Source organism: Cannabis sativa, chromosome 2 (genome assembly GCF_029168945.1).
Source record: "Cannabis sativa cultivar Pink pepper isolate KNU-18-1 chromosome 2, ASM2916894v1, whole genome shotgun sequence".
Taxonomy (NCBI): domain Eukaryota; kingdom Viridiplantae; phylum Streptophyta; class Magnoliopsida; order Rosales; family Cannabaceae; genus Cannabis; species Cannabis sativa.
The window spans coordinates 75,772,251-75,793,356 of record NC_083602.1 but is presented as its reverse complement, the minus strand read 5'-3'; positions in this window follow the sequence as shown (position 1 = coordinate 75,793,356).

Here is a 21,106-nt window from a genome sequence, read left to right as displayed (position 1 = left end):
CAAAGACGCTCGTCGAACCCTACGGGCCTATGACTGGTGTATTCATCAACGGAAGGAACATAGCGAATTATCAAGGGAGACTTACCGCCGGCACCGGAAGTGCTAGCACCGGGAGCACCCGAGTTTGGTTCGGGGGCTGAAGGCTGTGGCCGGGAAGTCTGCTTCTCGGAAGAATCTTCAAGACGAAGGGGCCTCCCGGCGGGACGATCCCCAATCTCTTCTTGAAGTATCTTGTCAAAAAATTTAGCTTCGGACTTCCCGCCAATGGCTTGGCTCCTTCGCACCACCGGACTCCCCACACGAAGCCCTCTACCAGAGGCAGCCTGGGCCTTAGAGTACGCTTTCTCCTGGGCCTTCCGGTAGAGATAATCTTGGTACTTCTTCTCTGCCGTAGCAATGAGCTCATCCCGGAAGGCCTTCTCCGCAACCGGTGCCCTCACATTGGGGCAAATGACCCGTGAGAGGTTGGAGTCATCCACGGATTGATGAGAAAGAATAAGTTTAGCCTTTCTGCAATTCTCCGTGGTAACTAGGCCCCCGACATCAAGATCGGCGTGGTCGTAGGAGGCGAAGGCTTGGGCCCTTCGAAGGAAAACCTGAGTGGGAAGCGTCCGCTGGTAAGGTGGGATCTGCACCCACTCCGTGAGAAGCTCCGGGTGGTCCACGGCCCTGAACCCGGAAGAAAAGAAAAAGCGGTGGCGGTACTCCTTAACATGAGTCTGCCTATTATACGGAACCACCCCCTCGTTAGCAGGGTGGATCCAGAACCCATAAAAACCATCCTTAAGTTTGTCCCCTTTCTTGGGGACGGATACAAGTTCATAAAAATATAAAATCTCCGCCGGGCTGGGAGACCCCCAGCCACGGGCGGTGTAAAAAATAAATAAGCCTGAGAGCAGGCGGTAAGCTTGAGGAATAAGTTGGTATGGCGCAAGGCCGACAAATACAAGAAAATTAACAAAGTAATCTTGGAGCGGGAGCATGGCACCGGTCATCAAATGGGTCTGACTCCAAGCCCCGAAGCCGTCATAGTTATGATTAGGCGTCTCCGAGTCACGAGGAGGCCGATGAAAGGTCCCTGAGGTAGAGGGTTTGATCCCAGCCACATTAATAATGTTCTCCAGCTGGTGAGGACAAGTCAGGGTTGATCGAAGCTCGGCCGCTTCCCAACCGGTTGCACGGGATTTATACCCCTCCTGGGCAACGGGTCCCAGAGAAACCTCCTCCATCGTGGCCATACCTTTCCCTTTCTTCTTCGAAGATTTTGAGCCATAAGCAGACATTTTGTGTTCTGAGAAAAACAAAAAGGGAAAAAGAAAAGTCCAGCAGTTAGGTCCCATACCAAACCCTAAATCAAGAAAAAGGGAGTGGGGGTCCCCTAATCGCTGGAAAGAGGCCCCCTCCGGACACGTGTCACATGGGAAACTCTGGAGAGACTCCCTGAACAAGTGTCGGGTGCAGTGAAATCGCAGAAAGTGGTTTTGCAAAAAGAAAAAAAAAAGAGAAAAGCCATCTTATGCCCTAAGCAACTGTTAAACGAAGAACACATGGCCCTCTTCAAACAGAACTGTATAACTACAACAGGGGCATGATAATGGCGATTCTACAACTAACGCAGTAAACATAAAGCAGAACTCGAAGAACTTAAACACTCATACACCCAGAAGCCTCTAAGTACGAACCCAGGAAACGAACGAAGTAAATATAAGCATGTTATTATCTAAGGATGCAAGAAACTTACAGTAGATCGTTGAACTGGGGGTACTGAATGTGGTTGAGTGAAAGTTGAGGAGAGCTGGCGAAGTCAAACACTGGAAAACTGAATGAAGTGCCGAAGTGTTAAGGCAGTTCGTGCTACTTTGAGGAATTTTCTCTCTGGGAAATTCGAGCAGAAATGGCAAGGAATGGAAAGTAACCGAAATGAAGGAAAGGTGGTGGCTTTTATAGGCAAAAACGCATGAGGAACAGGCGTCATCACCTACCAATCGCACGGTGGGGGAAACGCACGATTCGAATTCCCAAAAATCAACGGATCAGATCAATCTACCATTAAGGCGGTGGAAACGTTTGAGTATCCGTCTGCAAAAGCAAATCGCTGCATTTAATGCCATTATCAGACGCACCTCCACGCGCCCCAAGATCGTATCAGAAGACCGAGGAGGCGGCTGGAGACATTCCTGCAAAAAGCAAATCGCTGCATTAAATGACATCATTTAATTTGCCCCCACGCGCTCGAGGCTTGAGCTAGGGAAACGAGGAGTCAACCGGAGACACTTGAACAAGCCTTGGTTTATTTTTACTAAGTAAACAAGGCTTGGGGGGTAAATGTTGCTCCAGAATTCGCCCAAAATACGTGGACCAGTCGAGAGGGGACACGTGGGTCAGATAACTTGTAAACATTTAATAAGTCTTTGTGCGCCACAAGGAAGCGCTGTTAGCATGGGTCCCGGAGGAGGCACCCGGAGTACAAGGTACTCCAGGAAGCTAGTATAGCGTGAAGGCTCTCCGGGATATGTCAGGTCTCTCCCGAGCAATCAAGTCGCATTTAATGCTGCATGGGAGGAAGCGTGTTGGGACTGTAACACGCAATAAAGTCTGACGGCACAACCCCCAAACAGCAGCGCTACAGTAATGATCATTTAAGTCTAGCGACGGCTACTCTGCGAAGAGTCACGTCAATCACAAGGCAAAAAGGACATTCTTCATAAAAGCCCTACAGCACCTAGGGATTTGACCATGCATCACCCATGGTATATTCATCGGAAATGCCCAACTTTATGGATACTTACAGACACATGTGTAAGAACAATTCTAGGGATTACCCCACCAAAACACTATAAATACCCCCTCAAAGCTCATTTAATGGGGTCGAGAATCTTGGTTTGCAAAAGAGCAAGAAGAGAAAATACTCACCAAGAACATTCTCTGTATTTAAGAGAAAAACATTCTCTCAAGTGTAGAATCTGTATTAAATACATCCATTAATAACAGAGGCTCGTGGACTAAGGCTCATTAACGCCCCAACCACGTAAAAAATCGTCATCTCACTTTCTTACAGCTCTTTATTATAATCATATTTTAATAGTTGCCGAAAACCTCGGTCAACATTAGTCAATGAAAGTCTAGATAGATATTATTTGTTTTTGCTTGAAGTATTTTTCTAGTAGTATTTAATTAAATAGAAAATTAATATTTAAGTTGATTTTCATCATGATACTTAAATATTTGAATTTTTCTTTATATTTAATTAAATAAGAAAATTATATTTTTCTTGAAAATTAATTTTTATTAATTAATTTTGGATCAACATAAAATTAGAATAATTTTTCAGGATTTATTTTTATTTTATTTTAGAGCATTTCAAAAATTGTATTTTTATATACTTTAATTTTTTGAAATGCAATATATATTTATAGAAAATTAAATTTGAGTTGTAAATTAATTTCAATTAATTTTGATATAACTCAACTTGAATAATTTTCTAAATATTTATTGAAAAATTATTACTAAGATGGAAATAATTCATTTTATTTTCATAATCCATCTAAGTATAATTTTATAAATATTAAATTAAAATTTTATTTAGAATTTTATTCTAAATTAGAAATTTTAACTAAATAAATATATATTTAAAATAAATAGATTGAAATAAATATTAATAGAAAATACATTTTAAATAATGAGCTTTATTATTATTAGGATATTCGATCTCCATTGTTGGTTTGACATAGTTATTGTTTTAGTGAGTAATCCTCCCTAATGGAGGAACGTTCATTAGCAATTTAACGCCATAGAATCTCAAAAGATAAGTATTTTTTTTTTGTAAGTGTTTATTTTAGTATGGATCACCCTAATGGTGGCGACTTTTATAGGGCTTACAATAGTATGAAACAATGGTGGAAGCTCATAAGGTAGAATAGCATTGACTCTCACCTAAACGGGACAACGCTGGATTCTTATCTTGATCGAATAAAAGGTTGCTAGAATGTTTATCATTTTAGATGAGCTGACAACTCTATTGAATGGATGGTAGCTTTGACTCTCGCCTAAACGGGACACTGATATCAGTTTGTTGAAAACCTTGGAAATTATTTAGGATTGTATGTTTTAGTATTTTCGCTTGTCATTCCTACTTGCTATGTGCTAATAATTTCTGAATGAGATTTTGTCTTGAACCTTACTTGATTTCTGTTTATTGTTATTTGTTGTTGGGTTTTATGCCCTAAATAAAACTCATTTCAATATAATCAGATTTACTTATTAATATAGATCAGAAATAACATTTAATGTTGCATGGTTCACATGATTTATTTCATGATTATATGTACATAATGTATAAATTCATCTGAAACCCTTTTCACATACTTGATCCTGTTTATTGTGCCGTCAACACATTGGAAAGTAAACATGACTATGTGAATAAAGTTTCCTAGATTATCAGACACAGGGTTTTACTGATATGATAATCTACAACAAGAGTTTACTTGTATTTGGAGAAATACTATGTTCTTTCCAGAACATTGGTTAAAGTAAAGCTCAGGTTGGATGCATGGAGTATGCATCGGAAGGGACCGATATTGAACTTTGACTTAGATTTAATTAAACTTACCGTAAAATCTATTCAAGTCAATATCGCCTAGTTGATCCTAGATCAAATGATCTTAATCCTGTTATGATTAGGCTCAATCTTGAAAGGCTATTCGTGTTCTTTGATTTGTTAGTTAAGCCTACTTTTAGGTCAGGGTGATACGTACATTTTGGGAACACGGTAGTGCAATTGAGTGGGAGCGCTAGCATAAACATGGAATCTATAGCTTCTATCTGGCGAATAGTAAGCAAAGGATGATCTCCTTCGAGCTTGACTAAACGAAAATAAATGGTGGAGATCTCATTTCACATAAGCTGAAATATCATTTATACGGGGTCAAGTGTTTTAAGGATAAAATACATAGTGGGGTGTTACGGTAATCTAATCCCTTTACTGTGTAGATCATTCATATAGAGGATAATTGATCACATTAGGATTATAACAATGGATAACTAATGATGTGTCTATATGGTGGAACATATAGAGCATTCTATATACTGAGAGTGCAATTCTAAGTTCTATGCGTGGATTCAACGAAGAATTAATAAGTTAGTGAATTTTAGTGCTAAATTCTTGATCTACTTATTGGAAGCTCGGTTATATAGACCCATGGTCCCCCCACTAGTTGAGATAATATTGCTTGTAAGACTCATGTAATTGGTTTTGATTAATCAATTATAATTCTTAAACTAGACTATGTCTATTTGTGAATTTTTCACTAAGTAAGGGCGAAATTGTAAAGAAAGAGTTTATAGGGGCATATTTGTTAATTATGATACTTTGTATGGTTCAATTAATAAATATGATAAATGACAATATTATTTAATAATTATTTATAGTTATTAAATAGTTAGAATTGGCATTTAAATGGTTGAATTAGGAAATTGGCATTTTTGAGAAAATCAGATACAAAAGGTGTTAAAATTGCAAAATTGCAAAAAGCAAGGCCCAATCCACTAAGTGTATGGCCGGCCACCTATTGTAGTATTTTAAGTTGATTTTTTCATTATTTTAATGCCATATAATTCAAATCTAACCCTAGTGGAATGCTATAAATAGATAGTGAAGGCTTCAGAAAAATAAGACTTTTCTTTTGAGACTTTCTGAATCAGAAAAACTGAGCCTTCTCTCTCCCTATCTGGCTGACCACTCCCTCTCTTCTTCTTCAATATTTCGAAATCCTTAGTGATTAGAGTAGTGCCCACACACATCAAGTGATACCTCAATCATAGTGAGGAAGATCGTGAAGAAAGATCATCAGCAAAGGAGTTTCAGCATCAAAGATTCAGAGAAAGAGATCCAGGTTCAGATATTGATAATGCTCTGCTACAGAAAGGAATCAAGGGCTAGATATCTGAACGGAAGGAGTCATTTCATTCCGCTGCACCCAATGTAAGGTTTCTTAAACTTTATATGTGTTTATTTCATCGCTTTAGAAAGTTCATATTTAGGGTGTTAATAAACATACTTGTGAGTAGATCTAAGATCCTGGTAAAATAATTTCCAATAACTGGTATCAGAGCCATGGTAATTGATTTACTTGCAAGAAATTTGGACTTTAAAACGATTGTTTGTATGTTCTTTGGATGGTATCATGTTGTATTGAGTGTTATTTGATGATTGATTGATGTTTGTAAAATTTTCGTGAAAAATAATTGCGATTTTATCTCTGGAATTATTTTTATTGGATAGTATGGAAAACATTAAGCAAGTTAGCCTTTTACAGAACTTAATTTGGATTTTATTTGAATTAGTTATGATTTTTTGAAGATTTGAAAAAATCGGAAATTTGTCGATATTTTCCTGCGATCGCAAATCTGTCCGTACAGTTCACAATTTTTTCGTTTTTCTTCGATTTTTCATGCTTTTTCATGGAATTAACTTCCAATTTTTTAGATAGTTTTGTATTTATACTATTACTATTCCTAATTCAATTCTAATTATCATTTTGAATTAATTTAATATTTTTTAAATTTAATTCAAGATATTAGTGTAATTTGAATTTGAATAGAATTAGTATCTATCTTCTTGCTTAAAATATCTATCTTATTTTAAAATTTGATTATATCTTATCTTATTTTAAATTTAAAATAAGATATTTATAATCATGTAATTTTTAAATGATATAAGATATTTTGCTAATTTTTTAAATTTTGTTATTTTATTTATTTAAATTACATTTAAAATTTGAAAAAGATATTTATTTATCTTTTCTAATTTTTTATTTAATTTTTATTTATAAAATAACATTTAAAATTTAAAAGTAGTTAGCAAATTTTCGAAATGATATTTAGGTTGGTTGAAACCTAATTTTTCAAAAATTGTAGGTTTAATTTTAAATTTAAATTTTTTTAAAAAAAATTTCGAATTTTTCAATTTTTTTTTTAAATTTTTGAATTTTTTTTATTTAATTAATTATTTTCGAAATTAATTATTTAATTTAAAATTAAATAAATCCTACATCCAACTATCCAGCTAACCTTGTTGCAGGAGTATGTGTTTTAGCTTGTTTGTAAGTTTTCAAAACCTATTATTACTTAATTGCAAATAGCCATGGTTACTTTTTGCCAGATCTAATGATCTGATGGCTCCCTTGGTCAAGATAATAATTTGTAACAGGTATATTTACAATCTTCTTTCATCTGTGTATGACCTAGCAACATGATAGGACCCATCCAAAGTGTGCCTATGTGAGCCTATGTGTTTAATTTTATTATAGATACATATAGGTTGCTGTTGCCAAAATAAATTATCATAGTTCTTGATAGAATTTATTTAGGCCCATTTAGTTTTTGGGCCTATTCAATTAATAACAGTTGTTCTTATTAAGGTTAAATTCCTCTCTTTTGGGCCTTGTGTGAGAGTTGGGAGCCATAGAAGTGGGTACGACATACTGAACCCAGCACCCCCTCACATGAACCACCCCAATTGTGAAGGCCCATTTGCCTGATTTGAATGACTGTACTAGGTTAATTACACTAGTTTAACCTAATTAAAATTGATTAGCAACATAATTAATTTCATTTATTTTGAAATTAATTTAGAAAATCATAGTTTAAAGAATTTTATATTCTAAGCTAAACTATATGTATTTTCTTGTATTTAATTAAATATAGAATTATAACCATCTAGATTCTTTCTGGAACTTAATTTAAATTTTTCATTAAATATTCTTATTTAAGTTGATATTTAGTTATCTACAACTAACCAACTTAAATCTGAATATCTTTTGAATTTCAAATTTCAAAATTAAGTTGAGGAATTTTAGGCATTGGTTATTAAGATTCTTTAGATATTTTTTAAGTTAATATCTTTTCGAATATTAACTTAAAATAGAATATTTTCAAATTAAGTGGTTACAACTTAATTTTTGATATTTAATTAAATTTAAATTTGAAAAATATTTAAGTTCTAGATTTTTTCTAATACAACTTAAATTAGATATTTTTTTTCAAATTTTGTAGAAAAGATACTTAGTCAAATAAGATATTTTCTAGATAGTTATTTCTAGACTACTTATTATTTCTAATATTAAATAGGAAAATATTATAAATTGTGAAGTTAATTATTTAAATAATTAATTTTGGTACAATTTATTTTAAGTATTTTTTTTCCTAGTATTAAACTAGAAATTAATAATTAAGCCTTCTCTACACTTAATTATTTATTTCTTGAATTTAATACATTTAATTAATTTGAAAATTAAATATCTAAGTTGATTTTCATTATCATACTTAAATATTTATTTTTCATGACATTTAATTAAATAGAAAATTATTTTTAGTTGAAATTTACTTTGTCAACTAAATTTAAATAATTTTCAAAATATATTTTTTTTTTATTTTATTAATCAATTTTCGAAATTGCATTTCTTAAATGCTAGAATTTCGAATTTTATCTTGAAAAATAGATTAAGTTGTAAATTAATTATTTATTTTAATTAATTCTTGGATCAACTTAAATCAATGATTTTTTCATTTATTGATTAATTTAAAATAAATTGAATTAAAGTATATTATTAGAAATTGAATTAATTAGTCAAAGGAAAATCTAGATAGGTGATATTTTTTGCTTGAAGTATTTTTCTAGTGTATTTAATTAAATAGAAAATTAATATTTAAGTTGATTTTTATCATCATACTTAAATATTTGAAATTTTTCTTATATATTTAATTAAATAGGAAAATTATATTTTTTGTTGTAAATTAATTTTATTAATTAATTTTGGGCCAACATTAAATTAGAATAATTTTTCCAGGATTAATTTTTTATTTTAACATGCATTTTCGAAAATTGTATTCTTAAATACTTTAATTTTTTGAAATGCAATATTTATTTATAGAAAATTAAATTTGAGTTGTAAATTAATTTATATTAATTTTGTAACAACTTAAATTGAATATTTTTCTAAATATTTATTGGAAATTATTACTAAGATGGAAGAAATACATGTTATTTTCATATCCATCTAAGTAAAATTTATAAATATTAAATTAAAATTTGTATTTAGAATTTTTCATTCTAAATTAGAAATTTTAAATAAATATATATTTAAAATAAATAGATTAAATAAAGAGAATCAAAGAAAATACAACTCACTTTAAATAATGAGCTTGATTATTATTAAGATATTCGATCTCCATTGTTGGTCTTACAAAAGTTAAATGTTTTCAATATAACCTCGAGACGCTAGACTTCGTCCCCCTATGGATGGTTATTCGTTGAACGCATTTAACACCGTAAGATTTCATTTGATAAGTGTTTTGTAAGTTTTCGTCTCTATTAGACTCTCCCCTACGGTGACTACTTAGAGATAAATTTATGAAACATGAAACAATGGTGGAGGCTCATAAAATGAGAATAACCTTGACTCTCGCCTACCGGGACAACATTGGATTCTTATTTTGATCGAATAAGGTTGCTAGAATGGTTTCTATTTTAGATGAGCTGACAACTCTATTCAATAATTGATGCTTTGACTCTCGCCTACCGGGACACTGTATCAGTTTGTTGAAAACCTTGGAAATTATTTAGGATTGTATGTTTTAGTATTTTCACTAGTCATTCCTACTTGCTATATGTTTATAATTTCTGAATTGTGTATGAATTTATATTGAACCATGTTATTTTCTGTTATTAAGTTGTAGTTTAATTTCGAATCTTCATTGTTGGTCTAACATGTTTGTTTTTCTAATGAGATAAATCCCTAATGGATTTTCATCATTAGACATACATAATAGTGTAAGATCTCGAAAGATAAATATTGTATATGCAACATCTAGCTGTTCATCAATTGATGACACCTTAGACTAGTATTTTTACAATATGAAACAAGAAGATTACATAAATAAGATTACTTTGTCTTTCGCTAATCGAAGCATCGTTGGATTCTTATTTATAAACGAAATTATCCTAATTCCTCTTAGCTAATTCATTTCGAATTAGCTCCATAATATATCATTGGATGAATGGTCTATAAATCATTTCATGTCATTATATTTTCTCTTAAGAAATTAAATGACGCTTATGATTATAATCCCGAAATTCTATTCCCAATTGATATAAATCCTCAATCTTAGAAATCTCCTACTTGTATGGGCAAATCTGACTTAGAGTTTGTATTAGTAGTGCTGGTCCAAGATAGAATTACTCATAATATTTGGTATAAATTTAAGTCTTTGACTTTAATTTTAGATTCCAAATAGAAATTTTCTTATATTTCTAATTCCAGAATACAATACAGTTACACTTTCTCAAGTGTTTAATATCCATCTTCTATTAATGGATTAAAACTGTATGGAATATGAGTTAGGTATTCTGTGACCAGGATCCACTTGAAGTATTCTAAGAACTCTTTGATGTAACTATACCTAAGTCATCAAAAGACACTACCACTTTTTTTTTTAATCTATGGCATTTGTATCTTGTTCATAGTGGATTTGACAAGATCAATCTCTGCAAATAGTTAATATGCCTATATCCACTGAAAGTAGTTCATCTCATTCGCAGATGGATGTACATTCAGGGGTGGATATGAGTTTTTCGTTGTATTCTTCAAACGATAACTCTAGATTATACCTTTTAGCAAGAAATTTGAAATGTTTGAAAAATTTCATTAATTTCTAGCAATGGTTAAAACCATTAAGGTAAGTGGTTAAAGATCTTGCGAACTGATAGGGGTGGAGAAATAGTTAGTAGATATGCAGTTCTAAGATCATTAAATTGATTTTTGAATTATATCCAAACTTACCTCCCAAGAAATTTCGAGTTACATGTTGATGATTAGTTACTAGTCGTTGCCTAAATCCTTTTATGGTAATACAATTTCAGAATGATGTAATGGTTGTATACTTAATGTAAATCATTACTAGATTCATGGATGACCTAATCAAAATCTTAAGAAAAGCTAGAACTGTTAACCATGGTTTCTTAGCTATTCTAAGTGATTAGGGGTGGACCATCCGATTGTCAATAGATAAGAAAGTGTTTGTTCAAACAAATACTACTTTTCTAATATAATGACTAAGTCTGAAAAAAAGTAGAAAATAAAGGAGACATTTTTCTTGATTCCAAAAGTGTTCTATCATCTTATATAACATATGATGATCCCACTGCCTCTGTTGTCTTGTCACAACCGAAGAGATCAATACCATTTAGTTTTCTTAGACATAATTCACGGTGCCTTGTCGTAGTGGGAGAGTTTCTAGGAACTCACCTTCTTATGACTTGGGAGACACTAGTGATTAAAATCCATTGTGAGTTTAAACAAGTAATGGATTGTCAAGATAAGAAACTAAGAAGAAAGCCAATAGAACTATGGTTTAATCCATTCACATGGAGTAACCTAAAGTTTTCTATTACAAGGACATAAAAGGAAATTTCTTTTATAAGTCCATTCAATGGACTTAACAAACTTCCTGTTCCTCGTATTATAGGTTTGAGTTTATCTAAACCTATGGCTTGTGGTATCCCTGGTAATTACTTACTCTAATGCAAGCAACTTACTTTAGTAAGATGCTGAAGCATTTTCTTTCTAATGGCAATCTATAGAAGCTTCACAACTTCTTAGGTATAGATTTTATTTATCTAAGGAAAAGTCTTAACTATTCCAGAAAAGATAAAGCCATGAAAGAATTTCTTATATCAACAGTGAGAGGTCTTAGATATGTTTTTGTATGCCTTAGACCAGACACCTGCTGTTGAGTAGGAGTAATGAGTAGGTATCAGATTAATCCAGGAGAAGAACATTGGAAGACAATCAAGTAAATCCTAAGATTAAGAAGAGGAACTATATGTTAGTCTATAAGAGTGTGTTTAAAACTCTTAGACTACACCACATCAGATTTCGAAATTTGCCTATTTGCTAGTAAATATTTCTGATAAGATGGTGGTTACTCTGGGGGTGGAATAGTGATTTTTGAGAAGTGTAAAAACCTATCTGAAGTCTCTAGGTCTACCAGAGAGGGACTGAATGTTAAGGTTGCAGGAAAGGTACTTATTCAGTCTAAGGAAAGTTCTATACATTTTTGGCATCATTCCAAATTGCCTTAAACTACTAGTGTTAATTTCCTGATTAACCAAATGTAGTTGCCAAAGATATAGAATCCAGTATCCCAAGAGAGTAGACATATAGAGAGGAATTTCACATTATCAATGATTTTGTGATTAAAGGAAGAGTAATAGTGGAGAAAAGGTTGTGGTTAATTCAACCTTTCAGATCCTATTACGAGGAGTTTACTACTACTACACTTGATTTGTATATCAAGGTGTTGAGATTATTTGAAACGCACTTTTTTGTTTTATATTAGTGCAAGTGGGAGTTTGTTGGGTTTTATGCCCTAAATAAAACTCATTTCAATATAATCAGATTTACTTATTAATATAGATCAGAAATAACATTTAATGTTGCATGGTTCACATGATTTATTTCATGATTATATGTACATAATGTATCAATTCATGCCGAAACCCTTTTCACATACTTGATCCCGTTTATTGTGCCGTCAACACATTGGAAAGTAAACATGACTATGTGAATAAAGTTTCCTAGATTTATCGACACGGGGTTTTACCGATATGATAATCTACAACAAGAGTTTACTTGTATTTGGAGAAATTCTATGTTCTTTCCATAACATTGGTTAAAGTAAAGCTCAGGTTGGATGCATGGAGTATGCATCGGAAGGGACCGATATTGAACTTTGACTTAGATTTAATTAAACTTACCGTAAAATCTATTCAAGTCAATATCGCCTAGTTGATCCTAGATCAAATGATCTTAATCCTGTTATGATTAGGCTCAATCTTGAAAGGCTATTCGTGTTCTTTGATTTGTTAGTTAAGCCTACTTTTAGGTCAGGGTGATACGTACATTTTGGGAACACGGTAGTGCAATTGAGTGGGAGCGCTAGCATAAACATGGAATCTATAGCTTCTATCTGGCGAATAGTAAGCAAAGGATGATCTCCTTCGAGCTTGACCAAACGAAAATAAATGGTGGAGATCTCATTTCACATAAGCTGAAATATCATTTATACGGGGTCAAGTGTTTTAAGGATAAAATACATAGTGGGGTGTTACGGTAATCTAATCCCTTTACTGTGTAGATCATTCATATAGAGGATAATTGATCACATTAGGATTATAACAATGGATAACTAATGATGTGTCTATATGGTGGAACATATAGAGCATTCTATATACTGAGAGTGCAATTCTAAGTTCTATGCGTGGATTCAACGAAGAAATAATAAGTTAGTGAATTTTAGTGCTAAATTCTTGATCTACTTATTGGAAGCTCGATTATATAGACCCATGGTCCCCCCACTAGTTGAGATAATATTGCTTGTAAGACTCATGTAATTGGTTTTGATTAATCAATTATAATTCTCAAACTAGACTATGTCTATTTGTGAATTTTTCACTAAGTAAGGGCGAAATTGTAAAGAAAGAGTTTATAGGGGCATATTTGTTAATTATGATACTTTGTATGGTTCAATTAATAAATATGATAAATGACAATATTATTTAATAATTATTTATAGTTATTAAATAGTTAGAATTGGCATTTAAATGGTTGAATTAGGAAATTGGCATTTTTGAGAAAATCAGATACAAAAGGTGTTAAAATTGCAAAATTGCAAAAAGCAAGGCCCAATCCACTAAGTGTATGGCCGGCCACCTATTGTAGTATTTTAAGTTGATTTTTTCATTATTTTAATGCCATATAATTCAAATCTAACCCTAGTGGAATGCTATAAATAGATAGTGAAGGCTTCAGAAAAATAAGACTTTTCTTTTGAGACTTTCTGAATCAGAAAAACTGAGCCTTCTCTCTCCCTATCTGGCTGACCACTCCCTCTCTTCTTCTTCAATATTTCGAAATCCTTAGTGATTAGAGTAGTGCCCACACACATCAAGTGATACCTCAATCATAGTGAGGAAGATCGTGAAGAAAGATCATCAGCAAAGGAGTTTCAGCATCAAAGATTCAGAGAAAGAGATCCAAGTTCAGATATTGATAATGCTCTGCTACAGAAAGGAATCAAGGGCTAGATATCTGAACGGAAGGAGTCATTTAATTCCGCTGCACCCAATGTAAGGTTTCTTAAACTTTATATGTGTTTATTTCATCGCTTTAGAAAGTTCATATTTAGGGTGTTAATAAACATACTTGTGAGTAGATCTAAGATCCTGGTAAAATAATTTCCAATATTTGTAGTATCCAATATGACAATGACCAATCCCATGTTGTCACAGTTGACTGATAATAAGCTGAGTGGATCTAACTTCCCTAAATGGAAAGAGAACATTAACATTGCTCTCATTGGTGAAAGTGCCCTGTTTGTGTTGATCGAAATCTCCCCGAACAAATCGGGTGACAATGCAACCAAAGCTGTAAAAGAGAAGTACGAGCGTTGGCAGAATGCTAACAACAAAGCTCGATACTTCATGCTTTCCAGCATGGTTGACACCTTGAAAACAAAGTTTGCAAACACTATCACGGCTGCAGAAATCATGACACAGTTAACTGAACTATTCGGAATGGCATCAATCGAGTCTCGCTTTGAAGCGACAAGGAAATTTATCAATGCACGGATGAGTCTTCATCAGAACATGCGTGATCACCTTCTCCAAATGGCAAGTTATTTCCAGGAAGCTCAAAATCATGGAGCTGAAATGGATCAGACAACTCAAGTGAGTCTTATCTTGAATATTCTGACTCCAGCCTTTCTGCCCTACACTTCAAATTATGTCGTGAATAATAAGGAACAAGACTTTCACACGTTAGTCAATGACCTTCAGACATGAAAATTTGATTGGAGGACCGCAGAAGAAGGGGCCTAAAGCTCATAATTCTAGAAATGGTCATGGGGCGACTAAGGCTGAGGCAAACTTTGCCTCTACTTCCAAACCCAAAAACAAGAAGAAGTGGAAGTGTAACACCCTAACTAGCATAGGCGTGTTGACGTGATTTTAAACGTACTGTTCAGCTCATTGCTAATCAACGAGGTTAATAAAAATCGTGATTAATTAAAATTTTGCTATTTAATTAAAACTTATATATTACATACAAAATATTTCGGGATCCCGTTTTCAAAATACTTTACAAACGTTTACTATAAAATACTTGTCGCCTAGCGACTAACTACAAAAGCACTGTGAGTCCCGAGGATCGTACGCTCCAGGCCTAACCGCCCCGACATGTACAATCTTCATTTGCTCGTCCTCACGGTTCCTCAGCTTTGGCCTTGCCCTTACCTACACATAAACATAGCACTGTGAGTCGACGGACTCAGTAAGAAAAACATAAATCATAAAACATACATAAATCCCAGGTTATGATCAGACGCCCATACCCCTGACCACAACCCTAATCCCCGTGTCCCACACGGTACTGAGTCTCGAACATTCGTACGATGCATAGTAACAGCCTATACTCGGTACGCTAGTCATACTCTAGTCGTACCGATGTTTTACAATATCAGCCTATACTCGGTATGTCAGTCATACTTTGAGCATACCGATGTGATACGGTCAAACAGTACAGTACCATCGACCATAATATCAGCCTATACTCGGTACGCTAGTCATACTCTAGCCGTACCATTGTGATACTGTCGGATGGTACGAAGCCAACATACATATCTAATGTAATCTAACAGGCTTCCTAACATGCACGCTAAACATGTAAATACATATGCATACTGTTATACTAATCTTACCTCGATTCCGAATTCAGGTGTGCCGGTCAACCTGAGTGGAACAATCTGCTCGGCGAATTACAGGCTCCTAAATCACATTAACCACAACCATGATAAGTGACACTCTAAATTACTTCCCGGGGACTTAAACTAGAAACTAAAAGTTTTCCTATCGATAAAAAGCATGGCAATACCCTAAACAACACAAAAATGGGAAGAACTAGGGTTCCCAAATTTGCCCCAACCGGTAGATCGGTTCCCCAACCGGTAGATCGGTTCCCCAACCGAAATTCCGGTTCTGGGTAAACTTCCTGGAAGCCAACCGAAATTCCGGTTCCTACAGGCCTCTCTGTACCGGAATTCCGGTTCAGTGCAAGAAACACTAAAAAATTTCACAACTCATGCAATTCAACTCCAATTCAAACCAAACTCTCCAAACCTGTTCTAAACATCCCAAAGAACATTTTCAAGGCAATAAAACACAACTACCAGCTCAGAATCAAAACTTGCCATTAAAGGGCCAAGCTTGAGTTCTAAGACTCAAAGCTTGCCTAAACCCAATAACAGCCTACAATTCAAGCTTAAATCAACTTATTCCAACATATTTTAACCACAGAGAACACAATCAAACAATAGCAGCAACTACAGCAACAAAACTCATCATTTTACCATGAAAACCAAAGTTTTGAGTTCAAAACTCCATATTTAGTTAAATCCAACTAACATGCATCAAAATCTGTTTTAACACACTCAATTAAACATATTGAAACTACAGAAAACATCACATAAACACAGCAGCAACAACATCAAATTTATCAAGCATGCAAACTATCATAATTTTCTTAAAACTCAAGAAAACAAAGAGGAAGCTACAAGAATCTTACCTACAACTTGAGATCACTAAAAACACCCAATCTTTGCTGCTCAAAGAGAGAGAGAGAGAGAGAGAGAGAGAGAGAGAGAGAGAGAGAGAGAGAGAGAGAGAGAGAGAGAGAGAACTTCCTTATTTTTTCCAAATTTTCTAATTTTTGAATAAATTATAAAATGACTTGATTTACCAACATAATTCAGCCAATACTCTATAAACATTCAGCTTAACATATTCCACAAAAGACAAAACACAAATGGGCAAAATGACCATTTTGCCCTCACACACTAAAATGGCATAAAAGGGGTACAAAGGGTATTTTGGAAAATTATAAATTCTCGAACAATCCCGACATTCTCAATGTCTAAATAAACTGCCCCGCTATACTAAAATACTAAATTGTGATTCTACTGAGCCATACACCGCGTTCCATGTTGCTTGGCACCGAAAATGTAAAATTATGAAATTTCACTATATGACATAAAAATGCATTCTGAATTCAAATAAATCAACATAAATAATTATTTAAATATCCATAAATAATTTTCATAATTAAATCCTAATTATCTACTAATTTCCAAATTTAAACTAAGCGGTCTTTACAGGAAGAATAGCAAAAAGCATGTTCAAGCTGTGAAAACAGTTAAAAAGAAAAAGGTTGCTACCACTGGTGATACACCAAAAGGAAAATGCTTCTATTGCAATGAAAAGGGACACTGGAAACCCCAATGCCCTAAATTTCTAGCAAAGAAACAAGGTATTTCTTTTTCCTATAAACTGATGTGTTTTAGTGAATTATTATCCACTTGGATTATTAATTCTGGAACTACTAACCATGTTTATTTGTTTTTCTTCTTACTTCAGCTCCAGTTGCTTGAACTCGGATGCTATCTTAGCGAGTTGAATCGGATGGTTGGACAGAAGGGTGGAGATAGTCCAAGATGAAGATGAAGCTCAAAATTTTTTTATTATTTTTGAATTAATTGTTTTAGTTTCAGAACAATTTGGATTTCAATTATTAGTTTGAGATTTTATTCTCTATTTTTCATATTGTTGCAGAACATTCCTTTATTTTTGAGAATTTTTAACAGTTTTCTAATTTTGAAAAATGAATTGCATTTATGAATTGAGCTTCATTTACTTTATCTTGTGTATGCCAATACCAATTATATTTATATGTTTTAATTAAGGCTTGTGTATGTGTTTTTATTATTGACACAAATTCTATAGTATCTTCAACTCTTCAAAGAGTTAATACTACATAAACACTTAGAATTTCATTTATATGTTTATGAATGATTGTTGATTCTAAAACAATTATTAAGAATTTGTTTAATAGAAAGATCTTTTGATCTTATAGGGGTGGAAAATGTTAAGAATAATATGCAGTTCAACGATCTTTTATATCTATTGAACTCTGGATTATATTCATAACTCCACATGATCTCTATAACACTAAGAGATGGACCATGATCTCTATATCCCTTAGGGGGGATCATAATCTCTATATACTTAGGCGTGGACTATACTATTGAAGTATGTAGTTCATTTTGAACTTTGGACTATACTCAATACACCACAGTACTCTTTGTCACACATATTTTAAACATGGATGTAATATAATGAATTAGCAAAAATTATCAGAATAAATTCTTGATCTTGATTTATGTTCTAATTAATATTTTAATGTTGTAATAGAAATTGATACTAATAAAAGTTCTTTGATAATGTATCACACTACCTTAATTGAGTGGGAGAATTTTAAAATTCTTTACCCATCTTCATTTGATTGACACTTGTGATAGGAACTTTAGAACACAACTGAGAAAGTAAATCTAACCATTCATATGGATAGAAATAACTTATCAAAATTATGAGAATAAGATAGTAGAATTCTTGCATAGTCTATTCGAATAACTTGGGCAAAAATTCCTAATCCTCGTAAAATTTTATGGTATCTCAATTTTATTACTTAATCTCTTCCAAGTATTTTACTCTCAATTTAAAATACTAGATTGCTATGTTGATGACTTAATCTAGAAGGAACTTACAGTTTCAAACTAAGATAATATGTCACAACAAGATATCCCTCAAAATAATAGTAAGAGGTTAAATGTACTTTTATGTATGAATTTAACCAGACTCATACTGTTGAGTGGGAGCTATCTGAGATGTAATCAAACAAGGAACATTAAGGGACAGTCAAGAAAGATTTATGAATGTGACTTATGTGTTAGATAATAAGGATGTATATATTAGTAGACCTTATATCTACACCAACTCATAAAGAATCTGAGATGGTGGTTACTCTAGGGGTGGAGGAGTTATTCTAGAAGAGTGTAAAAACCCATTTATAATAATTCAAGCTCCATCAGTAAAGATATATAACTTTTTAAATTCAATATTACCAGAAAGTTATTCAACTGAAAAAAATTCTACACTGTATTATCTCTATTTTGTTCATTAAAAGAATGAGAGATACGTCTTCTGTTTATTCAAATGTACTTAATAAGCAGTAAGGATTTCAGTATCCCTTGATGAGTAATGCATATAGTAAAGGATGTTGCATAATGTTTTATAAACATGGTTCCAGAAATTTGGGTTGAGTCAAATATACTACACTTGATCTAAAGATCAAGACAATAGATTGATTGAAATGCACAGCTTGTTTTATGTTAATGCAAGTGGGAGTTTGTTGGGATTTTATGCCCTAAATAAAATCCATTCCAATCTAATCTGTTTTGTTATCAATAAAAGATTAGAAGTCATTTATGTTTACATGTTGTTTTCATGTTTATGGTTTAATATATATACAAAATCTGTTAAGTCCAGAACATATAGTCATTTACAATTACAGTGATGTCAACACAGTGGAATGTGATTGTGATTATATGATTCGAAAGATAAAGCTCCTGTTTCATCAGTGCATTGGATTTATGCTGATGTGATAATCAGCGATGAAGTGTACTTACACTTTGCATAAGTGTTATGTTCTTTCCAGAACATTGGCAAAGTATACTAGTTTCGAATGTATGGAGTATACATTGGACTGGACCGATATTGATCTTGGTTAATACTTACCGTTGTATCTTTCCAAGTCAATATCACTAGTTGATCTTAGATCAAAAGATCTTAATCCTGGTATGCTTAGGTTCAATCTCAAGACTGCTATTCGTGTTCTTTGATTTGTTAGTTAAACCTACTTTATGGTCAGGGTGATACGTACATTTTGGGAACATGGTAGTATGATTGAGTGTGAGCGCTAAACATAAATATGGAATCTATAGCTTCTGTAGGTATTTAAAAGTTAAATGATGATTTCCTTCGAGCTTGGCTAAATAGATGTAAATGGAAGAGCTCTTGTTTCAGTGATTATATTTTAGTTCACTAAAACATCATTTACAGGTAGCTAAGTGATTTAAGAATCAAAATACATTGAGGGGTGAAACGGTAAATTTATCCTTACTTGGTGTAAATCATCTATATAGAGGATCTTTGATTATTGAGATTATAACGATAGTTAAATGTGATAGCGTATCTATATGGTGGAACATATAGAGCGTTGCATATGACTGAGACTGCAATTCCAAGTTCTAAGAGTGGATGCAATAAGAAATTAATAAGTTAGGGAATTTACCTGGTAAATTCTAGTTCAGCTTATTGGAAGCTCAGTAATATAGGCTGATGGTCCCCATTCTAGTTGAGACCATACTGCTTGTAAGACTCAAATAATTGATTTTAATTAATCAATTATAATTCTAAAATTAGACTATGTTTAGTTTATGAATTTTCACTAAGCAAGGGCTAAATTGTTAAGAAAAGAGATTCTAGGTTTTATTTATTAATTGGAAGACTTTATTATGTCTAATTAATAAATATATTAAATGACAATATTATTTAATAATTTATTTTAATTATTAAATAATTAGTTTTGGCATTTAAATTGTTAGAATTGGAAAATTGGCGTTTTTGAGAAAATAGAAATGAAAATTGTCAAAATTACGAAATACCAAAGTGGGGCCCATTAACTCATGGCCGGCCACTTAATAGTGATTTTTCAATTAATATTTTTATTATTTTAATGCCCAATAATTCTTAACCTAAACCTAGTGGTTACCTATAAATAGATAGGGATGGCTCACACTTAAATAGATTGAAAATCAGAAAATTTTGCCTTCAGAAAAATTGAGCCTCCTATCCTATTGTTTATAGCCGAACCTCTCTCTCCCTCTTTTCTTCTTCAAATTTTCGAACCCTTGAGTGATAGAGTGAGTGCCCACACACATCAAGTGGTATCTCAATCATAGTTTGGAAGATTGTGAAGAATCCAAATTGAAGAGAAGGACATTCGGGCTCAGATCTTGGTGATACTCTGCGACAGACAGGATACAAGAGTTAGAGATCTGAGTGGAATGAGACATATTATTCCGGTGCACCCAATGTAAG